Source organism: Rhinolophus sinicus, chromosome 2, assembly GCF_057876585.1.
Source record: "Rhinolophus sinicus isolate RSI-liver-muscle chromosome 2, RSI-T2T, whole genome shotgun sequence".
In the NCBI taxonomy this organism is placed as follows: Eukaryota; Metazoa; Chordata; class Mammalia; order Chiroptera; family Rhinolophidae; genus Rhinolophus; species Rhinolophus sinicus.
The window spans coordinates 189,672,799-189,685,344 of record NC_142502.1 but is presented as its reverse complement, the minus strand read 5'-3'; the positions used below and the strand labels follow the sequence as shown (position 1 = coordinate 189,685,344).

The 12,546-nt window shown below is 44.4% G+C and overlaps 1 long non-coding RNA gene across 2 annotated transcripts in view; it reads right to left on the bottom strand.

The window, feature by feature from the left end:
* Positions 1-12,546, bottom strand: part of LOC141571491 (uncharacterized) — a 162,863-nt gene that overhangs the window by 16,891 nt on the left and 133,426 nt on the right. For both annotated transcript variants that reach the window (XR_012496224.2, XR_016020517.1), the window contains exon 4: positions 1,027-1,141. This is a non-coding gene — a long non-coding RNA (uncharacterized LOC141571491). The remainder of the gene's footprint in view (positions 1-1,026; positions 1,142-12,546) is intronic.

Genomic DNA, 12,546 nt, shown 5'->3' with positions numbered 1-12,546 from the left:
ATTCCTGTGCAAGGAGGGGAGGGAGGACCACAGAACTAGGTCCAGGCAGACAGAACATGCATCTTCATTCACCACATGAGGTTTCTCAAGAATTTGGGCTTACTCAGTTGATTCGTTCAGCAAACATTTGAATTGTCCCACGGGTTATTCTGTCCCCCATGCCCCCGCCCCTGTCCTTGCAGCAATGTGGCACCTGCAAACTGCCCTAGACCCAATTCTGGGAGGGACATTGGAGGGCCCTAGAGACTGGGCTGTGGCAGAAGTAGAGGAAGTTGCAGGGACAAATAGACAGTTGCAGAAATTCATCAGTATCTTGGCAAATCGTCTTTTGGTTAATGACCCCTTTAGTGAATTGGTCATTTGTTGAATTGATTTTCAGTTGATTGGTTTTTGGCAAGTTGGTTACTCAGCAATGGGAAATTGATTTTCAGAAAATGGCTCAGAGGCTAGACTGTGTGACTCACTTCTGGGAATACAGGGGCATCTCCTCACCCTCAAAGCTTCAATGGAGGAGCTCCACGGTGTCAGATGCCACCACGAGCACGGGTGAGTGGGGGGAAGGAGAAGCCCAAGCTGGGAAAGCTTCTGAAGGGTGAGCAGATGTCGATCAGGAGAAAAGTGGGAACATGGGGCAGACACATGAGCACGTGGGGGAAGGCAGGGTGGCTGAGCAATGGGAAAGGCAGTGGCTGGTGGGGTGACAGCAGCAGTGGCAGGAGCACAGTCCCCTCAGGGGCGCTCTCTCACTCTGGAGCAACGGTGGGCGGGGGATGCTTGGTTTTACAACTTTCATTTCAGCAGGTGTCTCTGGATGCAATGCAGAGAATCACGGGCAAGGCGTAAGGGTACCGATTTAGGAGGAACAAAGTCATCCACATGCAAGACGACGGCAACTGTGACTAGGGAGCAGGAAGTAGAGATGTGGTAGGTGGAGACACTGAGAAGTGTTTGTAAGAACAATGGGTGATTCTTAGAGATGAAGTGGCCATGCCAGGTGAAAGGGAGGGCGACGGGAAGGATACTTACTGTATCCCAAACAAGAATTTTCATTGTAGCAGCGATGATGTCTTTTGCTGAGCACCAGGCCCCATGCCAAATCCTTCTCGTACATGCGTGTCACCAGTTCATCCCGAATGTAAACCTGCAATACAGGCCCGACTGTTAACCCCATTTCAGAGATGAGGAAACTGAGTCTCGGCCACCAACGTCCATTAGCAAAATAATGTGAGCCATGTACCTAGTTTAAAATTTTCTATAGCCATGGGAACGGATGTAAAATGAAAGAAGTGCAATTTTCATATTTTATTTAACCCAAAATATAAATATCATTTCAACAATTAATCTATAAAACGATTAATGAGATATTTACATTTTTTCCATTTTAAGTCTTCCGAATGCAGTGCATATTTTACACTGATGGCACATCCCAATTTGGATGCCAGCTTTTTATCAGAAGTAGTTGATCTGTGTTTAGATTTCACAAAATTTACAGTTGAAAAAGTTGATTCCCATTCCCAAGTTATTCTAAACACATTTAAAATTTTTCCAACAACTGAATTGTGCCTCAGCTTTTAAATTTAAATTAATTAGAATTAAATACGACTAAGTATTGAGTCCTCAGGGCACCAGCATCATTTGAATGCTCCGCCTTCACCTGCAGAAGCTGCTGCTCGCTGGCAGGTACAGGCCAAGAGAATGTGAACTTGTTTCCGAGAGTGTTTCCATCCTGAGTCACAGGGCTGGGGTTTGTGTCCAAGAATCTGCCCTGAGCGCCAGTCGCACAGCGTCAGTGACCTGCCATCCCTGCCCAGCCTCAGCACCAGGCATCGCGTCTCTTTCTAAGCGACTCCTGACCTGGGAGTCCTTCCCTCTCCCTAAAGATGTTCGCACGGCCCCTCCCGTGGCTAGAAGAGCTTCCTCTCTTTGGGTGGCTTTCTCTTCCTCCTTCTTTCACTTCAGCTTCTATGCCAGGAGTGCATAGCGGCCTGTCCGGTACCCCAAACTAAAGTGGGTTCTCCTTGTTATTACTCCCAAAGCCCCATGAAGGCATGGCACTCATCTGACCGTGGGATTATAGATTCAAGCTTTTAATGAATTGTGTTTCAGGCTTTCTCCTCCCCAGGAGTGCAGGCTTCAGGGGCAGAGATTTTGTACTTGGTACAGGATGGGAACGGTACGAGTGCTTTGTAAATATTTTGAAAAGAATAAAGTACTTTTGAGACGCCCAAGTGAGTGTAAAATACAGGAGGAGCTGACCCTCTGGGCTGAAGCTCAGGGGTTGGCCGCGCCCGTGTACACACCGGAGGGCTGTTCACATGTGGGTGGTGAGGTCGCCGGGGACAGCTGCTCATATGACATTTTGGACAGTTGTTTGAAGATCTCTCAATGAATAAGAGAAAAGCTAAAGGTTAAACTGGAGGGAAAGAAAACTTGTACGCTATTAAATTAAAAGGGGTAACACAGCCTCAAAAATATCAGTTTGGGGGATGAAACTGAAACCTACGTAGCTGAGTGGGTTTAGAGTCTGCACCCCTCGAAGTCCCTCTCTGGGGTCAATCCAGAAAGCTGGGGTGTCTGGGGCATGATCTGGGACATGTGCCCAGGTTGTCCCAGCCTGACTTCTCAGAGTGTAGCAGCAGAGCCCACAACACTCAACTTCAACCTCCAACCAGGCGTGAAGGACAGACAGTGACACTGTGTTGACCGTGCGGCCCACTGCGCTTGTCAATCTGCCCCATGGGGAGACCAGTCCTCTTGGCCTCATCCGTCCAATGCCTTCTTCCCCAGGTATGAGGACAAATCCTGGTCCAGGTGACGTGCGCAGATGCTCTAGACCAGCTGCTGATGTGTCAGCGTTAGATCAGTCGTGACTGTCTCCTTGGTTCCAGGAAGCTGGACTTTTCTCTTCACTTAGGGTCACCCACCGTCTTTCTTGTATCACATCTCTACTTACTGGGTTTAACATTCTCTTTCCTGCTTGGTTTCTGTGCCCACGTCTCCCAAACCCATCTGTACACAGGCCATTGTTCCTTAGCCTCATTCTCATGGCTGGCCCTGCTCTACCCCTTCCTGCGGTCTCCCTTATCACACACCAACAGCAGGACACACTTTCACTGGTGACTTCTAGCCCAAATCCCCCAGGCTGAGCTATTGATCTGCATGAAAGCCCCATGAGGTTCCTCTAAAAACAGTCATTTCAAGCAAATGCAGTATATTTTCATTTTGCAGAGGATCTGGGCAACAACCCACAGGGCAGGGTCCTGTTTATTCTGCTAAAAAGCTATGCAGGCACCTGCAACAGCACTTGGGGGTGGGGGCGGGGGTCAAGGTGTGTGCCCTCAGGTAGTGCCGCCAAGACACGGTGGCTATTGGGCTTCAGAACAGAATGAGAAGCAGATTCAGAATCACTCTGAGCAGTGCTCTATGTCCCGGCGTGACTGGGACAGACCTGACTTCAAATGTGCTGTCCCATTTTCAGAGCATGTGCCAGACCATATGTCCACATTCATGCTTAAGAAAATATGGGATTCGTTTCTATAACAAGAAAGTAGGCCCAAATCACCGGACTGCAGCTGAATCTCAGCTCTCCTTCTCTCTCCCGTTAAAGGGCAGCAGCGCGCGGAAGGGGTCAGACAGCGGCTGAACTCAGGCCCGGCCGCCTGCCGGGCATTAAAAACAATGCCACACCCCGGGCATCCTGGGAGCCGGACCCAAGTAATTCTGTTGCTGACTCCATTTCCTGATTGCTTTTTACGTCATTCATGTAATCAACCTTGAAATTCAACTTATAGCAAAGTGGGTTCAATCTCTCTTTAAGTAGAATTATCTATTTTGTATAAATGGGCACAATTCCTCTACCAACGCCTGCCTTTTGGGTTGGTTTATATACACATGGACATATAATTGTAGTTTAACAAAAATAAAGGAGAAAGAATAATTAATTGGTTCTCATTTCACTTCAGTATGACGTGTTTTTTTTTCATGCTGTAAGGAATTACTTCCTACAGGAAGGAACCATTCTTTAGAACAGCTATGAATGACGTAGCATAGCAAGATATGGGACCATTCCATACATTTTCCTCTGAATTCTAAAGGTTGGAATTTAGTACCATGAGGAAGGTATGTCACTTAACAAAAGTCCCAAAATACCACTGGGACACACTGACCACCTAGAAAATCTGTACTCATATAAAAACAAAAATACCCTGCCATTATTAGGTTCAACGACCTCAAAGCCAGATTTGTAATCTAGTTCAAATGATGTGTTATGATTTGATAAATGTATATCTTTATTTACAATGTTCTTATTAAAGGAATGTTAAAAATCTCATAGAGATAATCCAATCATGATATCTAATTACAGAATGAAACAAATCACTAAAACCAGCTTAATGAGTCTTAAATACTAACTAGTATTCAGACAAGAAGCGGGAATTTGACACCCCAGTCATGTAGTAAAACATGGGGGCACCAGAGCATGCAGGGTGTTTTGTCATTTTGAATTTGAAACCCTCACACCTTCTGCATTGTTCAAGTGGCGCTGCGTTCCTTGAAGCTTTTGTTAATCACGGTCCAGATTCATCACCAAAATGCTATCGATGCCACTCACCGTGTGGAAATTCTTAAAAAGAGATACATTTGCTAAAATTTGTCAGAGTGGAGGGACCTAGAGATGATTGTAATGAGCAGCGGTGTAAAAAAAACAGAGCGTGAGTTTTTATCAGGTGGAAATGAGGGTCTCGTGAAAGGTGGGGATCTGCTAACAGGTACATGGGGGTCACAGAAGTGCCCCATCAGCATGTGCACTGACGCTCCTTCTGACCCTAAGGCACAGGTGGGCGCAGAGGCTCAGAGGCCAGGCTGGGAGCAGACTCCCCGCTGTAAGTCCCAGAGTCATCCCTGAACACGAGTGTGGGCGCTGTCCCCTCTCCTGGCTCCATTGTGCCCCTGTGTAAGTCAGGGGTGATAGTAGCAAATCTGGTGTGTTTCAGGGTGACAGAGGTTGCTATCTGTCAATCACGGGGATTGGAGCCTGCATTGGTTAAGTGTTTGCAACCGTTCACAGAGGTACAGCTGAGGCTTTCCGCTCACTCAGCTCCTTGCAGCACCTCTGGTATTCAAATTTTAGCAATCAGGTAGCCAGCTTCCCAGTAGCTGTCATGGGGGAGCAGGAGACAGCAGAGGGGGAGCAGAGAGCTCCTCCAACAGACGTCAACAGTGGGCGTGGAAGGGAAGAGTTGCGTGGAGTCACACGCTTAGGGAAACAGAAAAGTGAGCTCAGCACAGGTATGGTATGAAAGCTGTCAAATGGATCACAGTGGTGACAGTGACCCATAAGGAAAGAGTTGGTGACTATTTCGTGAGCTTGTCAGGAACTTTAGAAAAGCAGCTTCATTTTAAAGCTGGATTTAGGTCGTGCCTGGCAGTAACCACACAACCGACTCCTCCTCCATCATTTCTGTTCTCCTCAGCAGTCGGGGACAGCTGATCCCCAAGTGGCAGATTGGATGGGGAGTGTTTCTGTGCCTTTGCCACCTGCTCCATGTAGGTGTCACAGCCACATGGCTGAGAAATTATAGGATCCTATAGAAAATGCCTAGTACTAGGACAGTCCTTTCCAGTAACATATGGTTACTCCAAACTTGATAGTTTGTTTATCAAGTACAATTGAAACAAGTGAATGAGTAAGGCTTCGGGAGGCTTATTAGTCTCAGCATCCCAATCAGAGGACCCCCCAGTTGCAGGGGGACAGGTAGATGACATGACGTGGCGCCTGTGGAGCCACATGGTCTTACACAGTCACTTCACACCTCTGACATGCACTTATTTCTTCTTTAAAACAGAGATGAGCTATGCCAGGAGCTCCTTCCCACTTCCCTACTCTACCTGCCCTTTCCCAGTATTAAAAATGCTCAAGTCACTTAAAATTGAACAGAAACAGAACTCTAGAACACTGATGTCACGTGGCTTCTTCTCCACTATTTCATGGAATTTACCCTCCCCAAGGTCATGGATGCCCTAAGAGGTGAGGACCCTCGTGGGAGTTGACCACCTTCCTTCCCTCTGACGGATTTTCTTGGTTTCTCTCTTCATTTTAGATCCTCATTCTCATAGGTGCCTCCTTTTTTCTCTGTTCCCTCCAGCTTCCTTGCCAACTAGTTGTTGATATTCTAAGATTACTCCTGATGTCTTGTCCTTCCTCACAGTTTACAGTGAGGTAACTGTTCACGCACAGCGTCCGTCACTACCTGCAGGGCACGAATCCCAGCTACTGACTGACGTTCGAGCTGGATTCAAGTCTAAGACACACACACACACACACACACACACACACACACACACACACCCAGCGGCCTGCAGGACACGTCCACCTGGACATACACCACGTCAACTAAGGTAAGTACCTCACAGTGTGAATCATCGTTTTCCTGATCTCCTGTGTGTAATAAAAACATCGCCATCCAATTTGTCCCTAAAGTAAGACACCAGGAGTGTGTCCTGGAACCGCCCGCTCTCCTTCCTACAGTCCATGTCCCGTCACTGGGTCATCACGTCCTGTCAGCCGCTCGGCATGAGTCTTCACGCGGTCGCTCCTCTTTCCCGCCCGTGGCGCTGCGTGGGCCTTGTCATTTCTCACCGTGAACACAGCAACCCTCCCGAACGACGTCCTGTGTCTAGTCTGCCTCCTTCCCAAGACGTCCCTCACACAATTCAAAGTGACCTTTTAAAACCCACAGTCGAGGACTGAACTTCAGCGCCCCTCCCCCACCGGAAGTGCAGGTGCTCCCGGAAGTGGCTCACCAGCCGCTGCGCTTCCTGCCGCGCGTGCGCCGGAGCCGTGAGCCCTGAGCCTCAGGCTTTGTGTGACAGGCGGTGTCATCCGGCCGCTCCCTTGTGCGCACGTGCCAGGCGCGTCCATGACGTCGTGCGGCGGCGTCATGACGCCTGGTACGTCAGCGTCACCGCACCTGCGGCCCGTGGAGCTCCCGCCCCTGGCTCGCTCCCCGCAGGTCCAGGCAGGCGCCGCACAGCAGCCCCTTCCCGGACGGGCCTAACTCCAGAGGCTCAGTAACTACTTGCTAAATAGAAGAATGAGAGTGAAGAATAAAGTGTATTTATTCAAAAAGCTTTATCAAGCATCTGACACGTATCGCACGCTGCCGGACGCCCCGCGAGGAGACCAGGCGCACGGCCGCCGAAGCCCCGGCAGGCGGCGTCCCGGGCTCCAGCGCTGCGTCAGTGCGTCTCTGACGGGGGCGGCACAGGCCCGTCAGCTGAGAGGATTCCTGGGCTTGCAACAACAACAACAACAACAACAACAACACTTTCTGTTCAACAAACAGAAACGGATAAAAGTTAATCCACGAGCCATCCAAGAATTGCAAATTGAAAGGAAGAACCAGTTTTGAACTGGAAATAAACAACTTAAAATTTACATAATACCCAGTGTTGGCAAACTGTTTAAGGAAACTGTCATGGCGTATCTATAAGATAAAATGCTTACGCAATTAGAAATCATGTTGTGAAAATAATGAATGCAGTAAGAAAGTATTTACTATATAATGGTTACGTCAAATGACTAAGGGAGATCGTTCAATAAATTACACAATGAATTCCAATTTGATGTTTAAATCCTGCATGTGTGTGTTATGATGCTTGGAAAATAAACAGTGGAGTAAGAAGAGGGTCGTTTTTATATTCTTTGTTGTACTTTTCCAAATTTTACAAATTTTCTAAAATGAATAGGTATAATTTTAATATCCAGAAAGAAAATAATGATATTGAAGAGACAGAGTACGCTCTGAAACAGAACCCAACATACATTAAAACACACAAAAAATTCAGGGAAGCTGACATATCATTAGGAAAGCAAAGTGTTATCCAACCATCACTGCTAGTGAAAGTGGATAGCTATTTGAAATAAAGCACACAGCCAAACAGATAAAATATAGGTTTTTTCCTCACACCATGAACTAAAACACATTCCAGTCATATTAAAAATATGTATATTTTTAAAAATACAGTTTAAACACTTCAGTTGAGTCTGCTGGCGAATGATAGCAATTTGGCCACATGTATTTAAATATCCTTCTCCCTCCTAAAATAGTGGGAAATTAGGAAAAAAAAAAATCTCTACATCCATAGCAACAGAAAGGACAAATGAAAACTGGAGAAATGTGCATGCAGAGTCATAATTTATTTAGCAGGGAGGAGGAGGCTACAAACAAAATATCTGTGTAGAATGATAGCAAAGAGAAGCCAACTGGCCAATCCAAACATCTAACTCTCAGAATCGTTGGTTCTTTGTGGCATGGAAGTGAGGCTACGAGGTGTGAGCTGCAAACAGGTGCACTGGCTGAACACCTGTGTGTGGGGTGGCCACATCCCTCATTAAACTCCCAGACCCCATGTATTCAGGATAATACTAACTAACCCACATCTTCCTAACCCCGCCAACATCCCTAGAGAACAGAATGTAGGTTTACTTTATAGTGCAAGGAAGAGAGTGAGGGCCTGAGAACACGTGGTCTCTTTGATGCTACATTAAAGACAGACCCTAAGACAATTAGCTATTCAGCTACTAGAACATATACCCCAGGCAGAGGTACCCAGGCAAGAGACTGGAGGATTGTTCTCTGAAAAACCAATAGACCCAATTCCACTGACGCACATTCTGGATCATAAAATGAAATGGTTGCTCTCCCCACCACCTCAGCCTGATGCCTTTGCAATGATGTTCACCAGTCACCACGTCTTATCCACACACTCTGAATTCCTGATCAGCTTGTTAGTACATTTTTTCACAAATATAAAGTCAGGTTCCTCTCAATAGTTGCAAAGAGTTTTCAATGAGAAAGGGAAACCTGCAGTTGAAACAAAATAAATGAGTATGAAGGAAATAGAAATAATACAAGAAGGAAAAGAAACATTTCAAAATTCTAAATGTTACAGCAGAAGAAAAGACATTGCTTCTATAAAATATGAGTAATATGCTGTGAAAATCAAACAGAGGATAAGAAAAAGCCATTAAAATTAGGAATATGAGAAGCCAAATTAAACAAATAATATACAATGGAAAAGGTAGAAAAGGATTTACTAAAGACTTCCACGGGAAGAGAGACGAAAAATTCCATTCCATGCAAGACATCAAGGATAGAAAGGCAATTGGCCTTGTGGAGAAAGACATTTTATGCTAGATAATAGCAAAGCCTTCCCTTCAAAGTTTAAAGGGAAAAAATACTCCCATGTAGAATTTTATACATAGTCAAGTTCTTAAATGACTGTGGAAAGATAGAATCAAAGAAATTTCAGAAATTCAAACATTCAGAAAATTTGACCATCAGGTGGTCTTCCTTTGGAAGACAATGGAGGATATTCAATGAAAGACGGGAGTAAGTGAAGGAAATGTGAGGTGTAGAACACAGGAAGCACCAACTCTAACAGAAGAGGGATCTAAGCCAAGTCTGCATGACAGTGATGGAGTAGGTCTAGACAAAAACCCATACAAACTGGGAAAGAAGCATAGAAAGCTCTGGAAAGGACGTGTTCAGGAAAATAAAGGGACTGGTTATTTGCTAGGACAGATCCTTTGGCATAAAGTGGTTACCAGGGTGGCAAAACTGATGGGTCATTGGGAGAAAAATCAAGAAAAATATATAGAAGAAATAACATAGGCATAGTTTTCTACTGGAATTGCCAGGAAATGGTTACATAATTGTGTGTTAAGGGTTGAAATGTGACCCCGCAAAGATACATTGAAGTCCTAACCCTGATAAATGGAAATGGGCCTTCCTCAGAAATAGACCCTTGGGAGATGCAATCAAGGTACGATGAGGTCATTAGGGCGAGCCCTGTCCAATATGACTGGTGTCCTTATGAGAAAAGAGACAGAGAAAATACCTCGTGAAACTGAGTCCCACAGCTGCTAGCCTAAGAGAACAAAAGATGCTGGTGAACCAGCAGAACCTCGGAAGAGGCAAAGGACTCTCCTCCAGGTTTCGGAGGGAGTGTGAGCCTGCCAACACCTTGATTCAGGACTTGTGGCCTCCAGCACTAGGAGACAATGAATTCCAGTCGTTTACAGGAACCCACTTTGTGGTAATTTGTTACAGCAGCTGTAGCAAACTAGAATACATAATGCAATAAATACATAATGTGATCAATATTAGTTAATTTAATAAAAAGTATTGTATAACCATGTTGGCAGAAAGAGTGATGTAAGGCAGCTAAAGCCTGATCAATTATAAAATACATTTTATAGATAAAAACTAACTTTCATAAATTAAGGGATAGTGTTGTAGTTATATTAAACCCACATTTATAGGGCATTTACTATGTAATATCTACAATATTTATATGGCGATAATACAGTAACAGCAAATTTAATTTCACATATTATATAAAATTTATTATGTCCTAGGTAATGTTCTAGGTGTTTACATAGATTAATTCATTTGTCACTATGGTAACTCTAGGAGGCGTTTTTACTATTATCATTTCCATTTTTATATGGAGAAATTGAGTATTAAAACACGAAATGGTATAACTCCGATTCAACCCAATCACTCTCAGGTCCGAATCTGTCCTGGTAACCACTACAATAGATTGCCTCTAAGATAGTTGGTGAGGAAATACAGCAACTAATGGAGGTAAATTGCCTCCAAGATGGTGGGTAAGGATAAGGGTCCGTTGGAAACACTCATATTCTGGTGGCCATACAGACATTCTCTAAAAAACTGTTGGCATGCCAACTATATTCCAAAATGCAATTCCAGTCATAAATCTGTGTGTAAATATACCTACACACATAGCTAATAGAAATGGTTGTACATGGGCACCCAAGGCCATGAGAAACAGAATGAACAACTATATCGTGGCATACCATGTAATGAAAAACTAACTATACGGCACATGAAGTAAATGAACCACGGTCGCACTGGTGCACTTTGGGGACACTGGACAACTAGCAGAATCGGCCTTACACTGTACACGCACACTCAGCAATGCCACATCCCCACCAAACAGGGACAGATGCTCATCAAAAAAAAAAAAAAAAAAAAAAAAAAAAGAAGAAGAAGAAGAAAAGAAAAAGGTAAGAAGGCTCATAGCTCCACGTGTTAGCCCCAAACTGCATTCTACCAAATGTCCTCCCCCAGTAGAGCAGACACATAACTTGCAGCGCAGTCACACAGCAGAACACTACATAGAAATACAAACAGCAACGTGGACAAGCCAGGCAGGAAGAACGGATACTTAATGATGCGTTTTGTGTAAGGTTTTTCCTCCCTAAAGTTACCTGTGATTTGAGGAGTCACAATGGCGGCGACCTTCCAGAAGAGAAATCGCAGGAAGAGGGTGCGGGAGATGGGGTTCGTGTGCTGCTATTGGTCCCTTTGTTTGCACTGGTCGTATCGGCGTGAATGTCACCTCGTGGGTTTCTTCACTGAATTGTGTCTTATGACGTGTGTACCTTTTATACATATATGTTCAACTGAAATTTTAAAATACTAAGCTTAATAAGTGTACCTTCTCCGACACCTGAAGGGGTAGAGTTTGTGCAAAACAGAAATGCAGGGACATTTGTAAACTGCAAGACCTCTCAACATGAAGAAGCGTTGTGAAGGGTAGAGGCAGGAATGAAGATTTGAACCCTGGCTCTGTCACTTTATATTTGCATTATCCTGGTCACACAATGCATCTCATCAGTTTGCTCACCTGTAATGAGGGGAGAATGACATCTCAGAGGGGCTTTGTGAGTATTAAATAAGCTCTGAGTGATGCCTCCCTCCCTTCTCTAGGCAACCTACACTCCATTTCCCTCTTCAAAATGACGGCCCTCTGGCTTTGCAATTTCAGTTAAAACATTCATTGTTTTGCAAAGTTCTGTATTTTACTTGATTTTTTAAAAAATGTGTCCTTAAACTTTTCATTTGCTTTTTCCAACTGAATTAGCAGTTAAGCTTCTTGAGGCTGCAAATTACACTCTCATGAGTGTAACTTCTTTCTCTCTAAAACAAGATTAATACTAGTAGTTTAAACTACATTATACTTTTTAAGTCTAAAGCATCCCCAAAGTATAAAGGGTTATTAGCATAAGTCTAACATTTTTACAACACCTAAGGAGGTGTCCAGTGCATTTTCACCAATTTGGTTCCTAGGCCAGCCTGTCTACTCTTCCTGCCTGGGCTTCTCCTGTAACCATACTTTATGTACACACACATATATATATACAATATTATATTAGTAACATACAATATTATACTAATTTCAGTGGTACACCATAGTTATTCAACATTTATGACGTGATCATCATGATAAGTCCAACAACCGTCTGACACGGTCCCACACTCACAATATTATTGATTATATTCCCTATGCTGCATGTTACACCCCCATGGCTATGTTTTCTACCTGGAGATTTGGACCTCTTATTCTCCTTTACCTTTCCCCCACCCCCTTTTAATTTTTCAATTATAGTTGACATTCAATATTGTATTCGTTTTAGTTGTACAGCACAGTGGTTAGACATTTATATAATTTAAGAAG